This window comes from Papaver somniferum, chromosome 7, assembly GCF_003573695.1.
Source record: "Papaver somniferum cultivar HN1 chromosome 7, ASM357369v1, whole genome shotgun sequence".
Taxonomy (NCBI): Eukaryota; Viridiplantae; Streptophyta; class Magnoliopsida; order Ranunculales; family Papaveraceae; genus Papaver; species Papaver somniferum.
The window spans coordinates 233,331,631-233,355,591 of record NC_039364.1 but is presented as its reverse complement, the minus strand read 5'-3'; the positions used below and the strand labels follow the sequence as shown (position 1 = coordinate 233,355,591).

General features: G+C 39.1%; 1 pseudogene; it reads left to right on the top strand.

Moving 5' to 3' along the window:
• Positions 1–10,045: 10,045 nt before the first annotated feature.
• Positions 10,046–23,515, top strand: LOC113296123 (annotated as a pseudogene).
• The last annotated feature ends 446 nt before the right edge of the window (positions 23,516–23,961 follow it).

The following is a 23,961-nucleotide window of genomic DNA, read 5'->3' as shown; positions in this document are numbered from 1 at the left end:
CTTTTTGATCTCGTCCGGTACGGCCACATACTCTATTCGATTAGGGGTCTCTCCACGAAACTGAATTTTCAGGTTGCAAATCCGAGTTTATTGTGTGACGCAATCCTGGCCGCGAGAAGTCCTCAGTCGTCCCTTATTGTCTGTGTAACAACTTTATGCCGATCCTCGAAAAGACGGAGGACCTCCAGTCCCCAGGCGCAATTCCCCTGAATCTATCTTTTCTTAGACGATGCGCTTCGGAGCATTGCATTCACTGGTAGGATGCTTGACGAACCTGTGGTAATAGCAATACGTGGGATTTGCCATTTGTTCTTCAGTTGGTAGGCGCATAACATGAGGTAGTTTGATGGCATCGTCTTGAATCCATACTTCCAGGAGTTCGATTACTTTCTCGATCGTGAACGGGAAGTTTGGAGCAGCATCTCCAGTTTCTTGTTGTTGCACAGGAATCTTAGCCGCGACCTTCCGGGGTGAAGCCGTCTGATGCGCCAGTGCCACATATTTGGGTTGTTGTTCTGCTACTGGAGTTTTTCTCTTTCTTCCTTCATTAGCGATTGACTGGAGGTTGGATATTTTATTAGAAAGATGCCTGCTTTCCTGAACGTCTTTACGATCTTCTTCATTCTGGAACGGTTCGGATCGACTGAGTAAAGCAGCAGCAGATCTCTTAGCAGTTTCTGATGCGATATGGGAATTGATATTTTCCAGGAAATATGCACATAATGAAATCACCTTTTCATTGCGAGGACTCTGATGAGAACGTGATAAATCCCACGAGTCTTCTTTGTAATTTTGAGGAAACATCTTTTGATCTTCATGAGCAGACAAGTTAGCTTGGTGGATACCTTTCCATTCAGCGTGACCATAGGCTTCATCCTCCTCACTAAGAGTAGGAATATGAATATTGGAAAAAGGACTACCACCATCAGCATTGATCCAAAATGAATGGGTGATAGCGTTTCCTCCAGAATGAATACGTGTTGGTTCCTTTGACAGTTGATCCCTGAGCGCTTTCAGAAGCGTAAATACTCCGTCCCGCGTCTTGACAATAGTAGCTTGATTCTCGACAATATCATTCAGGATCTTCGTCAAATCATGAATAGTTTTTAAAACTTCGAGACTCCATAGCCTCGACAATGGTTTTGAATGAAAAAACGGATTTAGGGATAACATGTGGAGTATTTTCGGTGCTAGGAGAAGTAAAATTGGGATTGAGGGTTTCTGAATTATTCTTAAGATCAACCATCTTGAGAAATTTAGGAAATTGAAAATGGGTTTGAATTTGCAACCGAGAGATTTAATCTCCCACTGTGGTCGCCAATTGTTTGTGAGTGAAAACGGTTTCTGCTGGTTTTGGTAAATTCGTGTGTGTGGATGAGAAACGAGTCTAAACTCTAAACAATGTACTGCACGGGAGTACTTTTGATTTGAGAGATCAATCTGTACAATCCTGGCCTAAACCAAGAAATGGCCATTCCTAGCTTGCTTCAGTCACAAAGTGAAGGAGATGGGTTGGTCTTAGGGAGGGAAGCGAAGAAAGTGTTGAGACCAGAATCGTTGATCCTGAAGGTGTGGTTGTTTATGACGTGTATCCGAAAGTAGAATCGGCTAGCAGAATGGAAAGCTACCAGGTGATTTCTGGATACTATGTTGTTCTCCAACCGAAACTTGTTGTTTGGTGGAAATAGGCGAAACATATTTATACAAGTCATAATAAAACGTACCCTGATCTCTTAGGAAGTGGAAACGATTGAGTGGTGGAAGAGTGGAGTAACGTGTAACGTTTATAATTTATGCTTCCATGATGAAGGAATTTACACCATTACATCTTGCCATTACTAATCGCCCTTCTTCATGACACTTTCTTGTAATGGGCATATTTCACGCCGCACGTTGTAAACCGCCAGACAAATACCCTGATGAGTATCCCCCAGTTTGTGATATGTTTGATGTCTCAAGTGTTCTTTGTGGAAAACATGTAGCACTTTGGTAAGTCAAAATCACGAGACTTTGCTGCAGGAAAATAGCGTGTGATGCTATTAGAATCGTCTTGGTTGGCCTCCTGAAACTTTCCACAAGTCTATGAGTTCGGTGGCGAACTTGGATGGCTGAGATTGCATCTCATGAGGAAGGGTAGCCATTTATTATGGCTACCTTATGTTGGTGCCAAATAATGGCACAGTGGCGCCTTTAGTGCATGCCAGTGGCATTGCGGCATGGCTGGCATAGTTTGTGCATGCCAGCAGCATGATGGTGTAAGTGGCGCCTGGCGTAACCATAGCCACGGGATTTAGGCGGCTGGTCACCTAAAAGTTTCCACAAGTCTGTTAGTTTGGTGGAAAACTTGGATGGCTGAGATTGCATCTCATGGGGAAGGGTAGTCGTTGATTGTGGATACCTTCCATTGGTGCCTGATAATGGCACACTGGCGCCTTTAGTGCATGCCAGTGGCATTGCGACATGGCTGATATAGTTTGTGCATGCTAGCGGCACGATGGTGCAAGTGGCGCCTGGCGTAGCCATGGCCGCCGGATTTTTGGCACGTTGGTGTTAGATTCAAACGTGTTGTGGCAACATCAGTTTTAATGGTCACATTGATCCCCATTTTCTGTGGAACATTGTTTGGCTCGGTCGGCACGACAATTTTGCCTAAATTAGGGTTTGGCATGTCGAAATCCTAATTAGCATATATGGCATGTAGTATGCGGTAGGTGGCACATTTGGTATGTGCACTTGGCATGCATGTTTGGCGTGTGCGATTGGAATGCTTTTGGTATGTTAGGCATGTCGTTTGGCATGTGCGCCTGGCATGCGCGTTTGGCATGCCATTTGGCATGTGCACCTGGCATGCGTGTTTGGCATGTCGTTTGGCATGTGCGCCCGACACGTTTGTTTTTGGCATGGTTTTGGGAAGCCAACTTGGTAGGGTAACCTTTTGACACAATTTCCATCCTTTTTAAAGTTGTGGCAGGTTTAGAGCAACCTTATTGGTCAATGAAAGCAGGGAGCCGGCTAAGCATGGGTGTGGCCACCCTTTTGGTGTGCGTGGCAGGTTTAGTGCGACCTGATTGGTTGATGGGAAATAAGGCCTACAAGTATGGGCCCAGCCACAACTTATGTGCGTGTGGCGAGTTTAAGGCGACCTGATTGGTCGATGAAAATAGGGACGGTTTAGGATGGGGCATGTCCAGCGACAAATGCGGTGGTTGGACTAAGGCATGGCCATGCCTCTCTTTGTTGTTGCTCCTATCATGCGGCTCCTTATTTTCTGATTCTGGGCAAGATTTTGCATCTGCTAATCCATGGAGGATTAATTACCTAGTTTGCCTAGGCTTAATTTCGACAAACAAGGTCTGATATACTGCGCAAGGTGCAAAACCCTAACTTTTGCAAATTAGTTAGGATAATTGATTGAATTCTATGAGTTGACACATAGTTCTTTTAAGTTCGTCGCCAGAGAGCAACATGCTTTCTGATTGAATACCTTATGCAAAGACCATATCCTTGATATTTGGAAATTCGTGCTACTCTGCTGCTAGTGAACACAAATTGTCATGCCATATCAACATTAAGGGTTCAGCCGGGGAACATAGCACAGAAAGCATTCAAAGAAACTTATATTAATTGAGTGTAAGCAAGGTGCCAAATTTACAGAATGCCTAAGATTGTTGCTACATGCGCCAGTCTAGATAAATTTCATGTAAGTATATTGAACGGCTCAATAAACGTGCCATAGGAGAGGTTGACACTCATGGCTCTGTTTCCTCCGAGAGTGACGGCACATCAGGTGAGAGGTTTTAAAATTTTAGCCCTGATCTAAAAACCACCATCAACACCAGGGTACTGGAACCGTATACAATGATAGTTATTGGCAAATATGTCTCCCGAACTTAAAAGAAAAGTGATGTTCAATTAAACACTTAAAACTTGAATCATGATGCACATACAACGTGTTTTAGTGATCAAGATATATTAAATGTGATGTATGAGAGTCATAGGAATGCCAAACGTGTTTAAGAAAATCATCTGAATACACCTGCTTTAGTTCGGACTTGGGTAGGGTACGTGTACTAATGAACCAGTTCGTGAACTCAGACAGCCAAGGTACCCGGTATGCATACCCTAAGACAAATCACGAACTCAAGCCCTTGAGGTATGCGTACTACGTACCCGTACCTCATCCCATTACACGAACTCAGAACTAATGGGTATGCATACTGAGTACGCTTATCTACCCCATATTCCGGAACTCTGATGACAATAATACACGTACTGTTATGTGTACCATCCTATATCCAGAATTCAGAGTTCTTTAGTTTCCCAATTTCCATATATGATGAACACCATTGCTTGGTCAATTTTCAAATGATTAACTTGAATCAAAAATAGTTCATAAATAATAAATTTTTCTTAACTAAGTTTATCAAGTATATGAATAATTATTGCTTGAATCATAATGTTTAATAAGATAAGCTTGACTCAAAATTTATTCTTTGCAACATCTACTTAAAGTCATACGACATAATCTCATATATATATATATAAATAGAATGGTTATGCTTGATAGAATGGTTGAGTCTTCAAATACCTCTTTGTTGACGAAGTTCTCCAAATGTCTTTGTTTGATCTTCAATCTTCAATCTTAGAGGGTTACTTAATGATTGATTCTCAACTACCATATCTAACCTAGTCTAAGACTTGACTTTAGTATACTAGAAATCAAGCTATAGTTTTTTGCAACTAACATTAAAAACAATCTTGAGATAATAAAACTTGGTAGTTTGACTGAGTAGTGCTCTAACATGGTCTACTTGCAATTTTATTAGGTTTTGTCCATACAGGTTTCCGAACGAAAAAGTTGGTGGTGTATTTTGTATCCTCTCATTTTCATATGTTATCAGTAATATATCGAGATGAGAGGAAGACAGTTTGATATGAACTAATAAACTTGTCCATAACAAGTTTTAAGCCTACTAGCCAATAACTTAAGGAACATCTCATAACAAACATTGTTAAGACTGACATATCAAAAGTCATAAGCATTAGCCACATTTAGGAATCAGGGATACACAACTACGGTTCATTTGTTTTGTGAGAAAACCAGTATAAAAAAAACTTTAACCGTATTCATATTATCCTCACCCGTGTATATTCTACATTTGCTAGAAACCATATGGATAGCCATCTTCAGCGGTTGGAGAGTGTATTAGTAATTCATCTTCAGCATCATAATTCCAAACACACGTTGAATATACCTTCTCGCAACCATTTGGAAAACGTTAAAATAATTCTTATCGCGATTTTCACAAGTTTGATAGTGGGCTTGAACTAAAGTTGACCATTGTGGATATATCCATATGTGTAGTTATGGTAGTCGACGGAAAAGTTGCAATAAGAACGACTCCGTACTTTAAGTTTTCAAAACGAATTTTGATTTATGTAAAATATTTATATTGTGTGGCGATTTGACAAGTCTAAAAAATTCCATATTCAAAATTAAGAAACTTTCCTTACTAAGCAGCATGGCATCCCTACAACACCCACTGTATGCAATTTATAGCAGCTACGATGTGATCGGGCCACATACTTCAAGTATGTGTCCCCTCTTAGTTTTGTGACACCTATTATAAAGAAAAAAAATAAAGTCTTAAAACAGTTAAATACAAGAAAGTGTAACTAATTCTTTTTCTTAACTCCCTACTTTTTCTCAAAAAATGAAATGTTTACAGGTATTTGGAGGGGGCAGGTTTTTAGTTATAATAGGTGTCACAAAACCAAGAAGGGACACATCATATCCTTGGCCAATTTATACTACCTAACGTTTCTGGAAAACCTCTTTCGTTGATTTCCCCGAGTATACAATTAATATCTTCTTAGTTAGATTTTCCAAAAAACTTTGGAGAAAAATAATTTACTACTATTTTATTAAACATTGATAGATTTTCAAATGCTTGTTCATATGAATATACTCACCAGCGGCATCCACTGTCATAGAGTAGCATAGAGTTCTAAAGGATGCAATCACTTTTTATTCGGTTTTATGTCCTCAAATAAGTCGTGCATCATAATGATAATCAAGTTTATGTTATACATGAGCTCTGCAATAATCCTAACTAGAAAGTTACGTCACATGCAAAATCACCACTAGAAAATTTTGATCATAATACACACGCCCAATAATGAAATAATCATGCATCGACTTCTGGAGGTAAAATGCTCTCTATCAACTCGTCCATCTTCTTGAATAATTCTTTAGGCTAAAAAGGTTAGTATGTTTTCCGAAATTAATTGCAACACAACAGTTCTATTCTCTTTAGGCATCACATACAATCATATTTTCATAAGCAGACGTCAAGAGTTCACTTCATCAAAGACTCGGATAACAACACGAAATATTTTCACACTATGACAAATAGAAAAAAAGAAAGAAATAACATTGACTGTCTCAAAAATAAAGATGGCGTTTGGATCAGTAAAAGAGAGGATATGTCGTTTTTACTCACTTCTAACTTCAAAGACATTAGTTTCTCTATCAACCATAATATTGAAGAGCATCATTACAATGTCATACCTTCAATATTTACAGAAGAACAAAATAGATTTCTTACTTCTAGTCCTTCAGATGAGGAAATATATTCCACGGTGAAAAACATGGAAACTGGTGAGTTTCTGGACCAGAAGGATTTCCGGAAGGTTTCTACAAGTTATAATGGAATGCAGTCAGTCAAGAGGTATGTTAAATGGTCAAACAATTATTTTTCACTAAATTCATTCATAAAGATCTTAACAAGACGTATATTTCTATTATTCCGAAAAGAAGAAAACCCCGTGACCCTGTTGATTTCAGACCTATAGGGTTATGCAACACTTCTTATAAGATTATTTATAAAGTTCTTGTATATCAAATGAAGCCTATCATGAAAAGAATAATTTCTCCATATCAAGATCCATATGTATCGGAAGACTTATAAGTGATAATATAATTATTGCTTAAGAAATAATCCATTCAATGACGAGGAAAAATGGATAAGGAGTATGGATGGCTTTAAAATTGGACATGTCTAAAGCTTTTGATCGACTAGAATGGTCTTTTCTTCTTAAGTTCTTAGTAGTTTTGGTTTTTCTCAAGACTGGTGTCAGCTTATTAATCAGTGGGTAAGAACTACTTCTCTGGCAACACTTCTCAATGGAAGTCCATCTGATTAATTTCATCATATTAAAGGGATTATACGGGGAGATCCTCACTATATGTTCATCTTAGCAATGGAATTCTTATCAAGAACTCTAGATGCTGCCCATCACAACAAAACTATTAAACGGATCCCTCTTGCAAGAGGAGCCCCAACTATCAATCATCTAATCTTCGCAGATGATTGTTTAGTATCCACATATGCTAATCTCTCTAGTGTTAGCAATCTTATGCAAGTAATGCAAGATTTTAGTGAGCAATCTGGACAAGTAATTAATTTTGATAAGTCTGCTACTTCAGTGGGGATAACAAACCGGAATGCTGTGACACTCTGAGACATATTCTTGAAGTAAGATATATGAACAACAATGAGATATATCTTGGCTCACATCTGCTGATAGGAAGGTCTAAGGTTGAGGATTTCAAATAAATCAAAATGGCTTTTGAAAGAAGACTTGCAGGTTGGCAATCTACTCTCAATCAAGCAGCAAGGTCTACCATGGTCAAAGCGGTTTGAAACTTGGTTCCTGTCTTTCAAACGGGCACTCTCAAAATGCCTTAAAAGTTAATACAACAACTTGAATCTCTTGAGAGAAAATTTTGGCGGGGATTTAAGAACAACAGAGGTTATTGTCCCATTTTCTGGCAAAGATTGTGTCAAGATAACTGTGATAGTGGTCTTCATTTTCGTAATCTATAAGCCTTACATCATGATTTACTCACAAAAGTTTCTTGGAGAATCAGTAACCAACCGAACTCCTTGGATAACATAACTTTGAAAGTCATGTATTTTAAATCTGAAGATTTCAGACATCTGCCACCAAGGAAGCACAACTCATCCTTGTTCTGGAAAGGTCCTGAAGCTGTCCTAGCCATACTTCAACAAAATTATTTCATGATGGTTAAGGAAGACAAAAATATGGAAATATAAATGGGTAGCTGGTATTAATGATCTTCTTGTTCCACATTCTGAGGTGCACAGTAATCTTGTCTATGTATATGAGCTAATGGTTCCTGATTCTAATAGTTGGAACTTGAATATTTCGTGCGGTTTGTTTAATGAAGAAGTTTTAAACTATATAGTTCATATGACCATATCTCATGAGGAGGAAGACGTTATGATATGGAAGACAACAAGGGATGGGAGATTCTTTGTTAAAAGTGCATACAAAAAGATCATGGAAACCAACGATTCAATTGCAGTTGCTATTGAGTCTTCTCATATCTGGAAATCTCTATGGAAATTCAAGGTTCCTCATAAAGTAATCTTGTTTATTTGGAAATGCATACATGGTATAGTTTCTACCAAGCGGAGATTAGCTAAATACAATCCTTATATAGATACTACTTGTGGCATTTGCAGTAAGAAGGATGAAACTCTGTTTCACCTATTATTGGAATGTAATCATACTAGAGCTCTCTGAAAAATTATCAATATAAACATAGATGCAGTAAGACTACACTGCAGTTCTGGAGAGGATTAATGTTCTTCATGGTTTACTGACTCTGTGATAATAAACAAAGAGGAACATGAAAAATGGAAGAATATGCTAATGATAGGTTGTTGGGTAGTCTGAAAAGAGAGGCGTGAGTTTTTTTTTCAAAACAAAACTCTAAACCCTATCAACACTGGTAACAAAATCAAATTCCACATGAATAATTGCTTGACTAACTCTTGTGCAGGAGAATCTAATGTTGTTATACGTAACATGATGAACATGCGTTCAAATAATTGGAAAGCCCCTAGATCTGTAATTATTAAAATTAATGTGGATGCTTCATTTGAACATGTACATAATGAGCTTAGTATTGGTCTAATAATTCGTAACTTTGCAGGTAACTGGGAAGGAGCAAAAGGATGCTATGAACTCCATGCATTAGATCCTGAGAAGGGTGAATATCTAGCTAAAAGAAAGCATTGTTATCGGATACATCTCTAAAGCTGCACAATCAGAAGGTGATGCAGATACGGTAGTAAAACTCTATTATAGCTGATCATCCACTTGTTCGATGGGAAAATATGAAGCATGTGCGTGACATTCAATTATTAGTTAAAAACTTTAATTATGTTCAATTTTCTTTCACCAAACGCGATTGTAATGGTGTTGCCGATGCAATCGCCAAAGCTTATATGAAAGACAAATTTAGTTTTGAAGAAACCTCTAATATTCCTTGTTGGATTTTAATTCTGTCTAAGAGAAAAAAACTTAGTTTTAATAAAATTCAAGTTATCACAATAATAACTGTTGCAGATACAATTGTCACAGCTTGTATAAAATATAAATTTAATTTTGAAAAAATCTCAAATATTCCTTGTTGGATTTTTACTCTGTTTAAGAGAGAAAAGCTTAGTTTCAATAAAATTCTAGTCATCACAATAATAACTTTAGCTAAGCAGGTTCTAAACCATTATGTACCAGGTTCAACCACTGTTCATTTCAATAAAAATAATAACTTTACTTTAGATAAATTCTAAAACTTTTTTTTTCTAATTAGGCTTCCTACTGATTAATGTAATATTCATTATCTAATAAAAAATTTTTAAAAAAACATCGTTTTTATTAGCTAGGTCGGTTCTAAACCACTATGTAATAGGATCAACAATGCATATGCACCACTGGGTCCCACCACGTCCCCACCCCAACGATATTGGGGTATCAAATCCCTCGTGGCAAAAATGAAACCGCTAAAAAAGAGCTTCATTTGGCAAAAACAGAGTTGTACTTTAACTTATTGTCCACGTGTCATTCGGTGTCCTCGTATATCCCAGCCAACAAAAGTTTCGCAGGGTAACGGGGTTTTTTCTGAGATTTTCTGTTCCTCATTAATTAATCAATTAATCAATCTCAGTCAGTCCCCCCCCACTTCAAACAAACCTTCTTCTTTCCATAAAAGGCGGAGATAATAAATTCCCCAATTAATCTTCTTTCTTTTCCTCCGTTTCCCAATTGTTGGATCCATTCTCATTCTTCTTCAATTTTTCTCAATTTAGTCTCTCACTTTTTGCTTCAACTACTTAGATTTCTTCTGTGCTGCTTTTTTCTGTTTAACCTAATTTTCTTCGTCACATTGTTATGATCATCATCATCATTAGAAGATAATTCTCGAAATTGTGGAATGTGATATGAGTTAATCTTAGAAATTGTGATTCTAAGCTTGAATTTGGTTAAAATTGTGATTCTAAGTTTGAAATTTGGATCTCTAATGGAAATGGAGAGAGTTTTGATTTGTTGGTTGGAAATATAGGGTTGGATCCTATTGAAGAAGAAGCAGCGCCAGAGAATGGCGCTGTTCAGAAGATTATTCTATAGGAAGCCACCAGATCGCCTTCTTGAGATCTCCGAAAGAGTTTACGGTATGTTCTGTTTATGAATTTCCGTTTTTTTTTAGATCCAAACCTTCACCTTATTCGCTAAATTGCATGTTCTGTATGAATTGCATGAACCAACGCTTAATTGAAGCTTTAAGTGAAAATTGTCTGTTTTTTGTTTTTGTTTTTGCATGTTTATATGGTGAATATATAGAATTGGAAGAATTTACTTAGAAATGGAGTACTTTTTTTCACGAATTTTGGTCACATTGTTGATAATTTTGACACAAAAACATGTTCTCCCTGAAGTATGCAAAATATGTAGAACTTCATTAAATTATCCACAGAGTGTTGAGCTTCATACTAGGTTCTAGCAAGCTGTAAAGCTGCACCCGTAAAATTCAAGTTTAATTTCCCATAAATTATTTTCTTACGCAGCGTAGAATTTGGGTATCTTATACTCTGAAAGGAAAAAGGGTTACAATGTCAGAGGTCTTGGAATTTGCGTCTTCAGTTCCGGTTTTATCTTCAGAGTAGGAAACATTAGTTTACACTAATTCTGTCTCTTTCAAGATTCACTAATCCAGTTTGAGTCAGCTTCATCTTTACTTAGTGTTTCCCTTTTCTGAAAGTAAAAGAAGACAGAACGAGATTCTCTTTTTATTTCTCTTAGAATGGTATAGGTAATAGTAGAGTTCTTCTGAAACGTTGAAGCTTGTTAATCCCCTTTCCTTATAAGTGAAAATAATAGTCTCCATAAATTTCTGGACTATCGGTATCGGGGTAGTGTATTTTCTTTCGCTGAAGGCTAGTGATTTTAGTTATACCATTTAAGTTTGCAATCTGATTGGTGATTTAATTATATCATCTTTTTTATTTTATTTTTAATCAACGAATTTTTATGCCACATTCAGCTTTTTAGAAACTACAAGATTGAATGCATGCCAGATAACTATTGGAAGCAAAATTAACACATGTCACTAATGTTTGTTACCAAAAAAATGTTTTTGCCCAAAACATTGTGTCTTCTAATCAACAAAAAGCTTGCGACACTGAGTTGAGCCTCTTTTGTTGCCTATATGCTGGTGCAGTGTTCGACTGTTGTTTCTCCACAGACATTTTGGAAGAAGTTGAATACAAGGTTTACCTGGCTGGTATTGTGGCCCAGCTCCAAAACCACTTCCCTGATGCATCTTTCATGGTATTTAACTTCAGGGAGGGAGAAATGAGGAGCAAAATTGCAGATATTTTGTCTGAATATGACATGACAGTTATGGACTACCCTCAGCAATATGAAGGGTGTCCTCTGCTACCGTTGGAGACGGTCCTTCATTTCTTAAAATCAAGTGAAAGCTGGTTATCAATTGAAGGGCAACAGAACGTACTGCTGATGCATTGTGAGAAAGGTGGATGGCCTGTGCTGGCATTCATGCTTGCAGGCCTCCTGCTATATAGAAAGCAGTACACCGGGGAGCAAAAAACACTTGAAATGGTATACAAACAAGCTCCTAAGGAGCTCCTCCACCTCCTTTCTCCTTTGAACCCACAGCCTTCCCATATGAGATATCTCCAGTACATTACTAGAAGAAGTCTTGGTTCAGAATGGCCTCCCTCAGTTAGACCTTTAATTTTGGGCTGTCTCATTCTTAGATTCTTCCCAATATTCAGTGTAAAAGGGGGTTGCAGGCCCATAGTCCGTGTTTATGGTCAGGATCCTTTATCTGATACAAACAGGCGGAGTTCAAAACTTCTATTTTCAACCCCCAAAAGAAAGAAGTACGCTCACCACTACTTGCAGGTATGTTCTTCTCAATTAAGAACCTGTGTATATGAATCTCCATTTCTATTTAAAATATGATAATATTGATATGAAAGTATACCTGCAGAGTTCACCAGCTAAACTAGACATTCATTGCCTTGTTCAAGGGGATATCGTTCTAGAATGCCTCCATTTGAATGAAGAAATGATACAGGAGGAAATGATGTTCAGGATTATGTTCAATACATCATTTATCCGATCAAGTATTATCATGCTGAACCGCGATGAGATTGATCTCCTGTGGGATGCCAAGGTCCAGTTCCCGAAGGACTTTAAAGCAGAGGTATGCGGTAATCTTTTTCGTTTGTAGTGTCTATTTCTGAAATGGTAGGAGTTGAATGCATACTTATATCTGAATCAGGTACTCTTTTCGGATGCCGATGCTGCTGATTCTAACAGCAGCTCAGAAGTGGTTAGTGCAGATGAGGGCGACTCGGAAGACGCAGAAGATGGCGAGACAGAAGGTGCACATGAGGAGTTCTTTGAGGTGGAGGATACTTTCAGTAATGTAGATGTAATGGAGACAAGAGGGGATCTTGATATTTTCGTAGAACAAGACAGCACATTGGATGAAATTGATGTACAGGACCGAGTGGGGGATAGTGAGCCTGTCACAGGGCAAGAGCGCATGTTAGGTGATGGCAGTTACATACAAGACAAAATAAATACTGAGTGCTACAATGTTCAAGAAAACGAATTGGAGGAAGAGAATCACAAAGAGGAATGGAAGGAAGCTCCTGAGCTTCCAATACTTCATGACAGCACTGCAGATGATGGCGCTTATGATGTTGAAGCTAAGACAGTAAGCTCAGATCTACAATGCGAAAAAGAAACCCAAGCTGACGTGCACTGCAAGGTCGCGTCAAGTGTGGGAGAGCAGGATCTGGATAATATTGCTTCCCCAAAGAATTTAGCATCCGAGGATAATCATCAAAACTTGGAAACTGATAATGGGAAGAGTTCACTGTCGTTCACCTTAGAGGGGAATTCCCTTCCCATTTCCAAACCACCATCAGATGCATTGGTTGAAATTAAAAGTATTCAACACCAGGAATCTGAGGATGCTCCTATAAAATCATCAACACCTAATACTACACAGCATAGGGATCCTCTAAGCAACGAGTCTACATCATTTCGTGAGGCAGCTTTAGTAGACGTTGCTTCACTTCCAGAAGACATTAGTATGGGAAAGACGTCAGATGATCTTTCTGTAATTCCAGTAGGCTTGACGAATGTACATGGTGAAGCTGCTAGTGTGACAACATCCGTTTCTGCAGAAGATATAGTTAGTTTCTCTACACCGCCACCATCTCCTTCTTCAGAAGTAACATGTGCTTCTCATCCTCATCCCCCTCCTCCTCCTCCTCCACCACCACCACCACCACCTCTTCCAAGGCGGACTCATCATCCATCTGGACCTCTCCAGTCTTCTCTTCTGTCCGCAGTTTCTCCAGCTCTTGGTTTAGACAAAACAGTTCAGATGACTCCTCCTCCACCTCTTTCATCTGAGCGCCTAACTACACCACCGCTATGTTCAGATCCCCCACCACCACCACCTCCACCTTCATCTCGTAGTGGAAGTTTTTCCTTGGTTTATTCGCCTCCACTTCCACCCCCACCCCCACCACCACCTCGGGCCTTCTCTTTAGTTAGAGATGGAAATGGTTCTGAATCTCTCTCCCAACTAGACGGAGAAGTTTCCGCGGCCCCTCCACTTCCTCCAAAGCAAGGTATTTTTGAATCCGCTGAGTCGGTGACACCTCCTCCATCAGTTTTGAGAGCTGGATCATCTTCAAATGGGCTTATGCTAGTAGTGACATCAGCACCACCTCCCCCCTCCACACCTCCACCTGTGCATGGTCGTCAAGCTCCTCAACCCCCTCTTCTCATACGAAGAACACCACTTTCAGTTTCAGCTTCAATTCCACCACCCCCACCACCTCCTCCACTAAGTGGCTCACCCCATCCCCATCTTCCTCACCAAATGCATGTCACCCCGCCCCCACACCCTCCTGGTTCTATGTCTGTATCATCACCTCTTCCACCTTCAGCACCCCCGCCCCATTCTCGTTCTATACATGTGTCACCACCTTCTCCACCTCCCCCCCTCCACCACGTTATACACATGTATCCCCACCCCCTTCCCCGCATGTAACCCCACCTCCTCCACCCCCACCCCCACCACCTCTCTTCCCTCCAGCGCACCAGCACCACCACCCCCACCGCCACCATTATTACGTTCTCCTCCCTATGCGTATGGGGTACCTAATCCAGCTCTTCCTCATGTGCATTTAGCGCCACCACCACCACCACCTCCACCTCCTCCAGTTAACAAATTGCCACCTTTAGCAGCTCCCTCTGGACAAGGGCAGCCACCACCTCCTCCTTCACCTCCTCCAGTACACGAAACACCACATTTACCAGATCGTCCTATGCAAATGGCACCACCACCACCACCTCCTCCACCAATACACGGAGCTCCACCTCCGCCGCCTCCTCCTATGCATAGTGCACCACCTCCACCGGCTCCTCTTGTATGTAATGTTCCACCTCCACCACCTCCTCCTCCTATGTCTGGTGTTCCACCTCCACCACCACCACCTCCTCCTCCTATGTCCAGTGTTCCACCTCCACCACCACCTCCTCCACCTATGTCCAGTGTTCCACCTCCACCACCTCCTCCTCCTCCGCCTATGTCCAGCATTCCACCTCCACCACCTCCTCCTCCTATGTCCGGTGTTCCACCTCCACCTCCTCCTCCTCCTATGCTTAGTGTTCCACCTCCACCTCCACCTCCTTCTCCTCCTTCTATGTCCAGTGTTCCACCTCCACCACCCCCTATGCGTGAACCACCACCTCCACCTCCAGGGTATGGTACTCCACCTCCACCACCTCCTCCTAAGCATGGACCACCACCTCCACCACCACCCCCTATGGGAGGAGCGCCGCCACCACCACCTCCTCCTATGGAAGGCGCGCCGCCACCACCACCTCCTCCTATGCGAGGAGCTCCACCACCACCACCTCCTCCTATGGGAGGAGGGCCACCTCCTCCTCCTCCAGGGCGTGCACCAGGTGCTCCTGCTCCACCAAGACCTCCAGGTGGTGCTGCGCCTCCACCCCCACCCTTCGCTGCCAAAGGAAATGCAATCGGTTCAAGTATGAATCCAAGAGGTTCGTTAGGAGGACGTGGACTTGCACGCCCTGCAGCTACAGCACCTCGTAGATCATCACTAAAACCATTGCATTGGAGTAAGGTCACACGAGCAGTAAAAGGGAGCTTATGGGAAGAATTTCAAAAACACGGGGAATCTCAAAGGTAGTGTTACAGTTTTTTCTTGGTGTTACTTCTAAATACGTGATATGATTACATGTAAATAGAATTGTTATTGTTCACTGCGCGAGTGATCATTATGGGGCTATATACAATCGACCTTGACCTGCATGATAGTGAGGTCACCATCTTAAAGATTAGCATAGGATGACAAATCATTCGTGTGATGTTTCTTCTGAGACTAGTATTCCTGTTCATTTATTTTTAGCCTCCGACAGATAATTTTTACTGTGAATGTGATTAGGTTGTATGATCAGTTTTTTTTAAAGATTTAAGAAACATACTGTGCTTATTTGCTAATTGGCTTCAAACTACATCCCGAATGGTGTTTAGGTATTAGCTTGGGTTCAAACAAGGTTGAAATTGAAATTTGTGAACTCTTATTATTGCCTTGTTTTTTTGTTTAGATTTGGGTGCTTACTGAGTCTCCCAATTTGGTAGCTAATAGCATGAAAGAGTCTATTTTTGCATTTATTCAAAGTCGTCATTCTTGGTGAACACTTCAACTCATATTTACTAATGTTTATTTGGAGTATCAGTGCACCTGAGTTTGATGTATCAGAACTTGAAAAACACTTCTCTGCTGCGGTTCCAAATAAAGCTGACAAAGGAGGAAAATCCGGAGAGAAAAAGAATTCTGCTGGATCCAAACCAAACAAAGTCACCTTGGTAATTCATCCAAATGATTGTTTGCTCTGTACATGCTTAGGTCTGAATGATCATGCATGGTGTAATGTGGTCATTTTCTTTTATTTAAAGAGAGGAAGGACGATAGTTTGTGTACAAGGATTTCTTGGTAGTAACTTGATATGCTTCTAGGGACCATCCTTCAACATTTAGGTAGTAATTTCAGTTCTAGTATTCCAAATGCATGATGCATACTTGTAAAGGCACACCTAATGTTCTTTTTATGTTACTTTTGTCTTTCTGAAATACCAACCCTTCGCTTGACATGCTTTTTTAATTTCATGGTTCCCTTCAGGTTGACCTACGTCGGGCTTACAACTGCGAAATCATGCTCACAAAAGTTAAGATACCACTTTCTGATTTGATGGTAAGCTAGCTGTGGTGAACATTGATGTATGCATCAAGTGTTGTTGTATTATGATGTTATATCAACATATAGAAAGTCACTAAGATAAGTTATAAGAGTGATGGCACCACTCGAATAAGGGTTGGTCTCAATTTATGGTGGATAACTGTTCTTTTCTGATTTGGACTTAACCCAAGTTAAAGAGATGGCAAAGAATTTGTTTCCTGTTCCCCATTACCTCAAGTTTTGATGATAAGATCACCTATACATGGATAGCATTAACATTTGTCAATTGAGCAAGTTACTCCTTGTTAAGGCAGACCAAAATACTACCTTCTCTAAGTTAATGTCCATGAATTTTGATAACTACATCTTAGTTGTTTTCCAATGTTTTTGTCAACATATTTACCACTTTGAGTTATCCTGATTATCTGCGGTGTGCTTACAGCCTGCAGTACTGGCACTGGATGAATCTATTTTAGACGCTGATCAAGTGGAAAATCTTATTAAGTTTTGCCCAACGAAAGAGGAGATGGAACTTCTTAGGGTGTGGAAATATATACTTAATCTTGACATTATTTTGCTTTGTTCTTTACAATGATTCTTCACATTACAAAGGTTCTCTGTTGCTTTCATGGGCTTTTAAACATTACTCGTTTCCTTTGTGCTAATTTGTTTTTGTCTTTTATTGGACAGAATTACACTGGTGACAGGGAAAATCTCGGAAAATGCGAACAGGTTTGTATTAAGCTTTGTCATAGTATGTGTTCTTTATTTTGATGTTCGGTAGCAGCCTAGTATGAATATGGATACAATGACAATAAAAATCAGCATCCACATTGAGTTTTGACCAAATGGCAGAATTTGTGTTTGAAAGAGGTATTTGATAATATTCGTTCTCATGTGGGCTGGTGAAGGAGAAACATAGTGTCTCAACTTGTATGATAATCATACGTAGGAAAAAGAACTCAATAGATAAATGAAGAATCTGGGTGGCCTCCATGGGAACAGGACTGGACTGGTAATCCCAGTTTAGAGGAATTTTCACCTGTTAGTATCCTGGTAACATCTGTGTGAATTGTAACATGTTGGCGTCAAATGAGATTGGCAATGCTTTGTTCTTTACAAGGAGGAGGCGTACAAACAAACCCACTCTTGGTAAAATGCACCATTCTCAAGGAAAAAAACACAGGCACAAAAAAAAAAAAAAAAAGAAGAAGAAAACGCCACTCTCAAGAAAGGGGCAATGACATTCTTTGGGATCATGCATGCAATAAATAAACTGCTCTGGTGACCTAATGTGTTCATGTTTAGGTGTCTACTGTTCAGGCTGACCATTTAGTGATAATATAAGTTCCAGTGCATGTCTTAATATTCTTGCTAATATTATAAAAAATTGATTTTGCTAGTTACTGGCTTTTGACGTTGTAGTTTTATTTGGAGTTGATGAAAGTTCCACGTGTGGAGTCTAAGTTAAGAGTTTTTTTTTTCAAGATACAGTTTGGTGCTCAGGTCAGATACTGTTTCCACTTATTCTTGTTATCATCTGGAAAGTGATCAATCAGAACTTACAGATCAGTTTTTCCCTCGATAAATTTAATTCTCTGACTTATTTCGCAGACTACAGATTTTAGGAAGAGTTTAACGACAGTGAATTCTGCATGTGACGAGGTATTTTACTAGTGGTTGCAGAACCTGTGTTCGTTATGAGTTTATTCACTCTGTAATAATTCTGTAATTTCTTATTGCATAATATAACAGGTTAGAAATTCGGAGAAGCTGAAAGATATCATGAGGAAAATTCTTTGGCTTGGGAATACATTAAATCAAGGAACTGCAAGGGGTACGTAATTTCATAATTGTTCTCAAATTCTGCTGTTCCTTGGATAGTTTTGCTACATAAGTACGTTCACATGTGGCTTTGAAAGTCGCTTCTGTGTTTGTTGCATTGTTCATATGTCTAGCTTCTCTGGCTGTTGCAAAAGAAAAAAAAACAACAACAACAAAAAAACAGTTGCATATTAACAGTTGATAATCATTCAATTCCGTAAACCATATCTACGGTCTGTCATCTTCAAGTCTCGCTCTTCTGTCTAGAGGCTAGTTTGTTTTTGCTTTTCGGTTTTCGCAGTTCCTAGAATTACTAATTTGTGGAGAACATTTTCATTCAATCTGGGCATCCATTGGGGATTGAACCTTACACCTGTGTTTTTGTAGTCTTCAGTCAAAGTAGTTTCACTTTTGATTCAATAGATGTAAGCTTTGATCTCTATCAGAAGAACCTTCAACCTGCAGCTATTCAACCATTATTTGTGCTGCCAACTGTTTCCTTTGTATATGTGAAACTATCTCAATTTAATCTATCCCGACTCCTTCCTAATTGTATGCCATGGATTAGGATCGCATTCACTATTTCTGACATATCATTCCTATATTTGGTGTTTCTAGGGACAACATTAAGATGATTCTGGATAAGGGGATTTGACAGTCCTCTGAAAAAATTAGTGAAATTTCCTAGTTGATAAGACTTCGATACGTGCTAGACCATTCTACATTATTTCATCTTTACCTGGTTGGTTGGGAAAAATCAGTATTGGGTAGCGCTTGTTATTAGAAGAAAACAGATGACACGCACCATGTGTGTTTCCGTGTCACTAAGTTTCATGTACAAGATTGTGTATCGTATATCACAACCCGTGACATTATACTTGCACTTGCTTGCTCATTTAACCAGCTGTTTAATTATTTGATTTAACCGCGAGATAGTCTCACATCATAACCTCCAAACTTTTTTGAATCTGCATCTTCATTTAGTACAGAAGCATACATATGAGAAAATTTAATTGGTTGTTAGTATTTGCAGGTTCTGCTATAGGATTTCGATTGGACAGTCTTCTCAAACTTACTGATACTCGTGCTTCTAATAGTAAAATGACACTCATGCATTTTCTTTGTAAGGTATACAGTTATTCCTCATGTTGTAATTGACTTGGATATATTAGAAGTTAGAACTTAAACAAGATTCTCTTTGACTTCACTTATAGTTGTAATCAGATAGAAGCCAAAGCTTTGGAAGCAAAAATTGACGTGTCAATGGTGCATTTGCCTAAGCCATAGTTATGTATATCTAGACCCCATGTCATTTTTGAACCCAAAAGTTCATGAAAAGAGGATCTTGAATTGAAAAATCTAGGATGAGTAGATGCACAATATGCAGCTTGCTCAAATATGGACACTATTTTCAACTCTTTGAAGTCAAAATGCATATAACTAGAAGCCCAATGGAAATGAATGGTTCCACAAATAGGATCTTAATGGTACAGAAGAATAATGGCGGAGTACCAGGTTGATCATCATATAAGCAGTTGACTGTGCTTATTGGACACGTAAGTATTGGTACCTCAAGGAAACGTATTTAGTGCTGCCTCTTGTTTAGGATCTTAAGTTTTTTTTTTAATTTTTTTAAAATATGAGGAACGTAAGTTACTATTGAAAATTGTTTGTAAAATCAGCTAATGCAGGTGCTTCATTTCACCAGTGTCTAATGTCTTGAACTTTTCATATGATGGTCTACATGTTGGAGATATATTTTTTTTTAAAAACTCTGTTGAGGATATCATTACCCTTGATTTGTCTTGATAAGAACCAGCACCGTAATTTCCCTGAACTTAACAAAAATTTTTTTTCGAAACTTAAGAATGTTTCACTCAACCCACATTGATATATGCACGCAAGTGGACATATATTTCTATCTAACTTTTTCGTGGATTATTTATCTTCCGTTATTAATCGGAAATTACTAATATGTGGTTTGTTGAGCCACAGGTACTTGCCAGGAAGTCTCCGGGACTTCTAAGTTTCCATGAGGATCTTTTCAACCTGGAGGCAGCATCAAAGGTTCATAATATTTGTAATTTTCCGTGGTTAATCACAATTTCCTAAAACTGGATTGCATTAACTCATTGGCATGCGCTAACATTGCAACCTGGGTACAACACAGATACAATTGAAGTCCTTAGCTGAAGAGATGCAAGCTATTGTCAAAGGTTTAGAAAAGGTTAAACAGGAGTTGAATGCATCTGAAAATGATGGTCCTGTGACAGAAGGTTTTCGTAAGGTATTTTAAATCTCATTTTATCTTTATCTTTTTGTACCATATTATAACTAAAACAATGATTTTATATAATTCCGGAATCATCCTAGCGTTATGCTTTTACGGGATAGGTAGATTCAAGTACTTGATCCCCCAAAGGCTTGCATGAAGCTTCAAAGAAAAATTATGATGAATGTTGATTGTTTCACTTACAAATTAACTGTGTATGTTGTTGTTTAGACATTGAAAGAGTTCATTGGTACAGCTGAAAAAGACGTTAACTCGTTAACATCTCTATACGCAGGAGTGGTATGTTAACTAACTTCAACTGTCGCGTTGAACTTGCCCTTGCCCTTGCCCTTGTCTTTCTGATGTTTTTCTTTGTAATGATGTTTGGTTGGCGGACAGGGTAGAAATGCAGATGCTCTTGCCCTTTATTTTGGTGAAGACCCTGCCCGTTGCCCTTTTGAACAAGGTAAAGTTAAGATGTACGAACTCCGAATTCTATGACTCTCTGATACCTAGATTGGTTGTACTGAGCGATTCGTTAGGGTCTGGGAGTTTTTTAAAGATCACAAAACCTTGACCTAATACCATTGATTTGAATTATTATTTTTTCTTTCCAGCGAGGTTCTCGCGCTGATAGGTAGAGGCCATTTTTTTTTAGCTATTCTGGATCTAAAGAGTAACAGGTCAAATATGGTTCATGCAAAAAACTAGAGTTACTAGGTGGTAAAACTGTAAAAATTGGGAAGACAGTGGTAAACCTTGGGTTGGATACCACCTCTTATGAGCATTGAGCAGAGAGGGAAAATGTTTGTTTGAGGAGTATTTGAAGGGATTTTCTAATTTAAAGGTGGCATAAGTTGGTGTGCATTCTGTACTTGGCAGTGAAGGTCGATAACTTGAAAGTTACTAAAATATAAAGACCTCGGCAGAACTTCATTCTCAAAACCTTTCTCTGGTTCCATGAGAAGGTTTCAATTGGAAGGCAAGCTAAACTGTTGGCAATCACATATCATTAAATTAAAACTGAGTGAGCTAGGACGCCATATATAGGAGATTTAATTCGAAACCAACCTGATAGGGTGTGCATGGTCTTTTTCTTTTTTAGCTTTATCCCGAACCTTTTGCCTGATGTACTGTGTACCCAAATGCATTTCTGATGTTCATACCATTATTATCATATAATCATGTGCTAGTCAGATTTGTAATGAGGGATCCGTTTGCATGTGTGCCACAAAATATAGATTGCACTTATTCGTGTGGCTACTGGATTTCAGTGACTCTATATTTAATCCCGGGCCGCCCTTCTTAATTCCGCAGCAACATATCTTCAGACTTTCATTAACATTCTTGGATCCATTACTATTCTCGTTTCTCTAAAACTCATAGTTGTGGAAGAATATGTTGGTGTAAATAAATGTTAGTATATCATATATTAGTTAAAGAGTTTTCACCTTTTCTCCCGACCTCAGTATGATCTGTGGGCTTCCCGCCGTCCTTCATTGTTTTGTCGTTTCCACTGCTGATGCTTGGATTGATTTCTCTGTCATCTTATCTGAACTGCAGTTACTGCAACTCTACTCAACTTTGTGAGGTTGTTCCGAAAAGCACACGAGGAGAACTGTAAACAGGCTGAGATGGAGAAGAAGAAAGCCGAGAAGGAAGCTGAGATGGAGAAGGCAAAGGGTGTTAACCTAACAAAGAAAAGTGCAAAACATAGCTAAGATGGTTTTCTCCATACTCCCACATGGAACTCAAGTTCCCACCGATGCCTGTGCCCAAAGATCACGAAGCTTACACTGCTGCCACAGGCTTGCAGATTACCGCCAAGGTTATCTAATTGGTAAGCTTTCTGTGAGGATGCAAGATAATGGCCACAAGGGAGCTACTCTGATATATTGATGACTGTGAAATAGGTCATGAAGTGCATATATATTACACATACACACACGTAGGAAAGGGTGCACACAATGAATGAACCCTTACAAGGAGAGATGGGTATGGTAATGACCCAACTGCATTCCGCGACCATAATCAGTCTCTTGCATCAGTTTGGACATCCAGAGGAAATGTCCAATGATTCTTATCCCAAGTTTAGAAATGCCTATTGGATCGACGGGACCAATTGGACGGTTGGGACCAGAGATATTGGATGGTTCCCTTGGAGGTTCCATAAAATGATCTGATCTGCCTCTATTCTGGATTTACAAAGCGTAACAGGTTGATTTTAGGTCCCATACATAAAAGTCTGCCATTTGCTTTGTGACTGAACATGAGGTTACCATGCTTCGATAGATACTTTTGAGAAACCAAAGATTACCTTCAACTGTAAAGCACAAATTAGGATTATATCTTCTAACACTGTACAGAGTTCTAACCTTCCTTCCCCTAGATAATTTTTTTCATGTAACATAGAGTGTGGTTCTTTGGTTGTTCAAAATTGACAGGAGACAATGCAAGAAGTCTCTGTATAAAATTAAAGATAGTGGAAGAAATGAGAATGGAAGTTTAGGTGTTTTAGAACAGTTAAGAAAAGGTTCGTAGGAGATGATCAGATATGCTGTAGAAAATTACTTGTTTCTTTAGTCTCCTTCTGTAACTTGTCGATCTTTTACAAAATTTTGTTAGATTTCTACCCATGTAAAACAATGTGGGCACACATACTATACTAGATTTTGTTCATTCAGTTACAATGAGTTGTCACTTAATCAAATTTCGGTACGAGCACTAATTGTCGATGGTTCTATCTGCTTATCTTCTTGAATTATCTTTGTAAGCAAAAATGTTTAGTCCTGTATTCTGAGCACTACCACGAAAGCCAGGGAAGACATTTATACAAGCTTGGACTATGGTTTATGCAAATCCAAGTTAACTGCAGGCTACAATGAACTGAAACTAAAGCACTCGGATTGTGCAGCTGGAGGATTATGCTTAAAGGTACGTTCACCATTAGGTATGAAATACATAAGCTAGACAATTGTATTTCTTTCCTCCATTTATGCATTGCTCGAGTTCACTTGATTGTCCATGGTATCTGTTAAGGTTTTATGCATGGTGTCAGTACAAGCTTATATGCATGCAGAATAATAGGTGAAGGGTCTGTGAGAATAAAAGTTTTAGAACATAACAACAGATTTCTTAGAATTTCTGTTGCATTCACTCGAATACCTTCTCTGG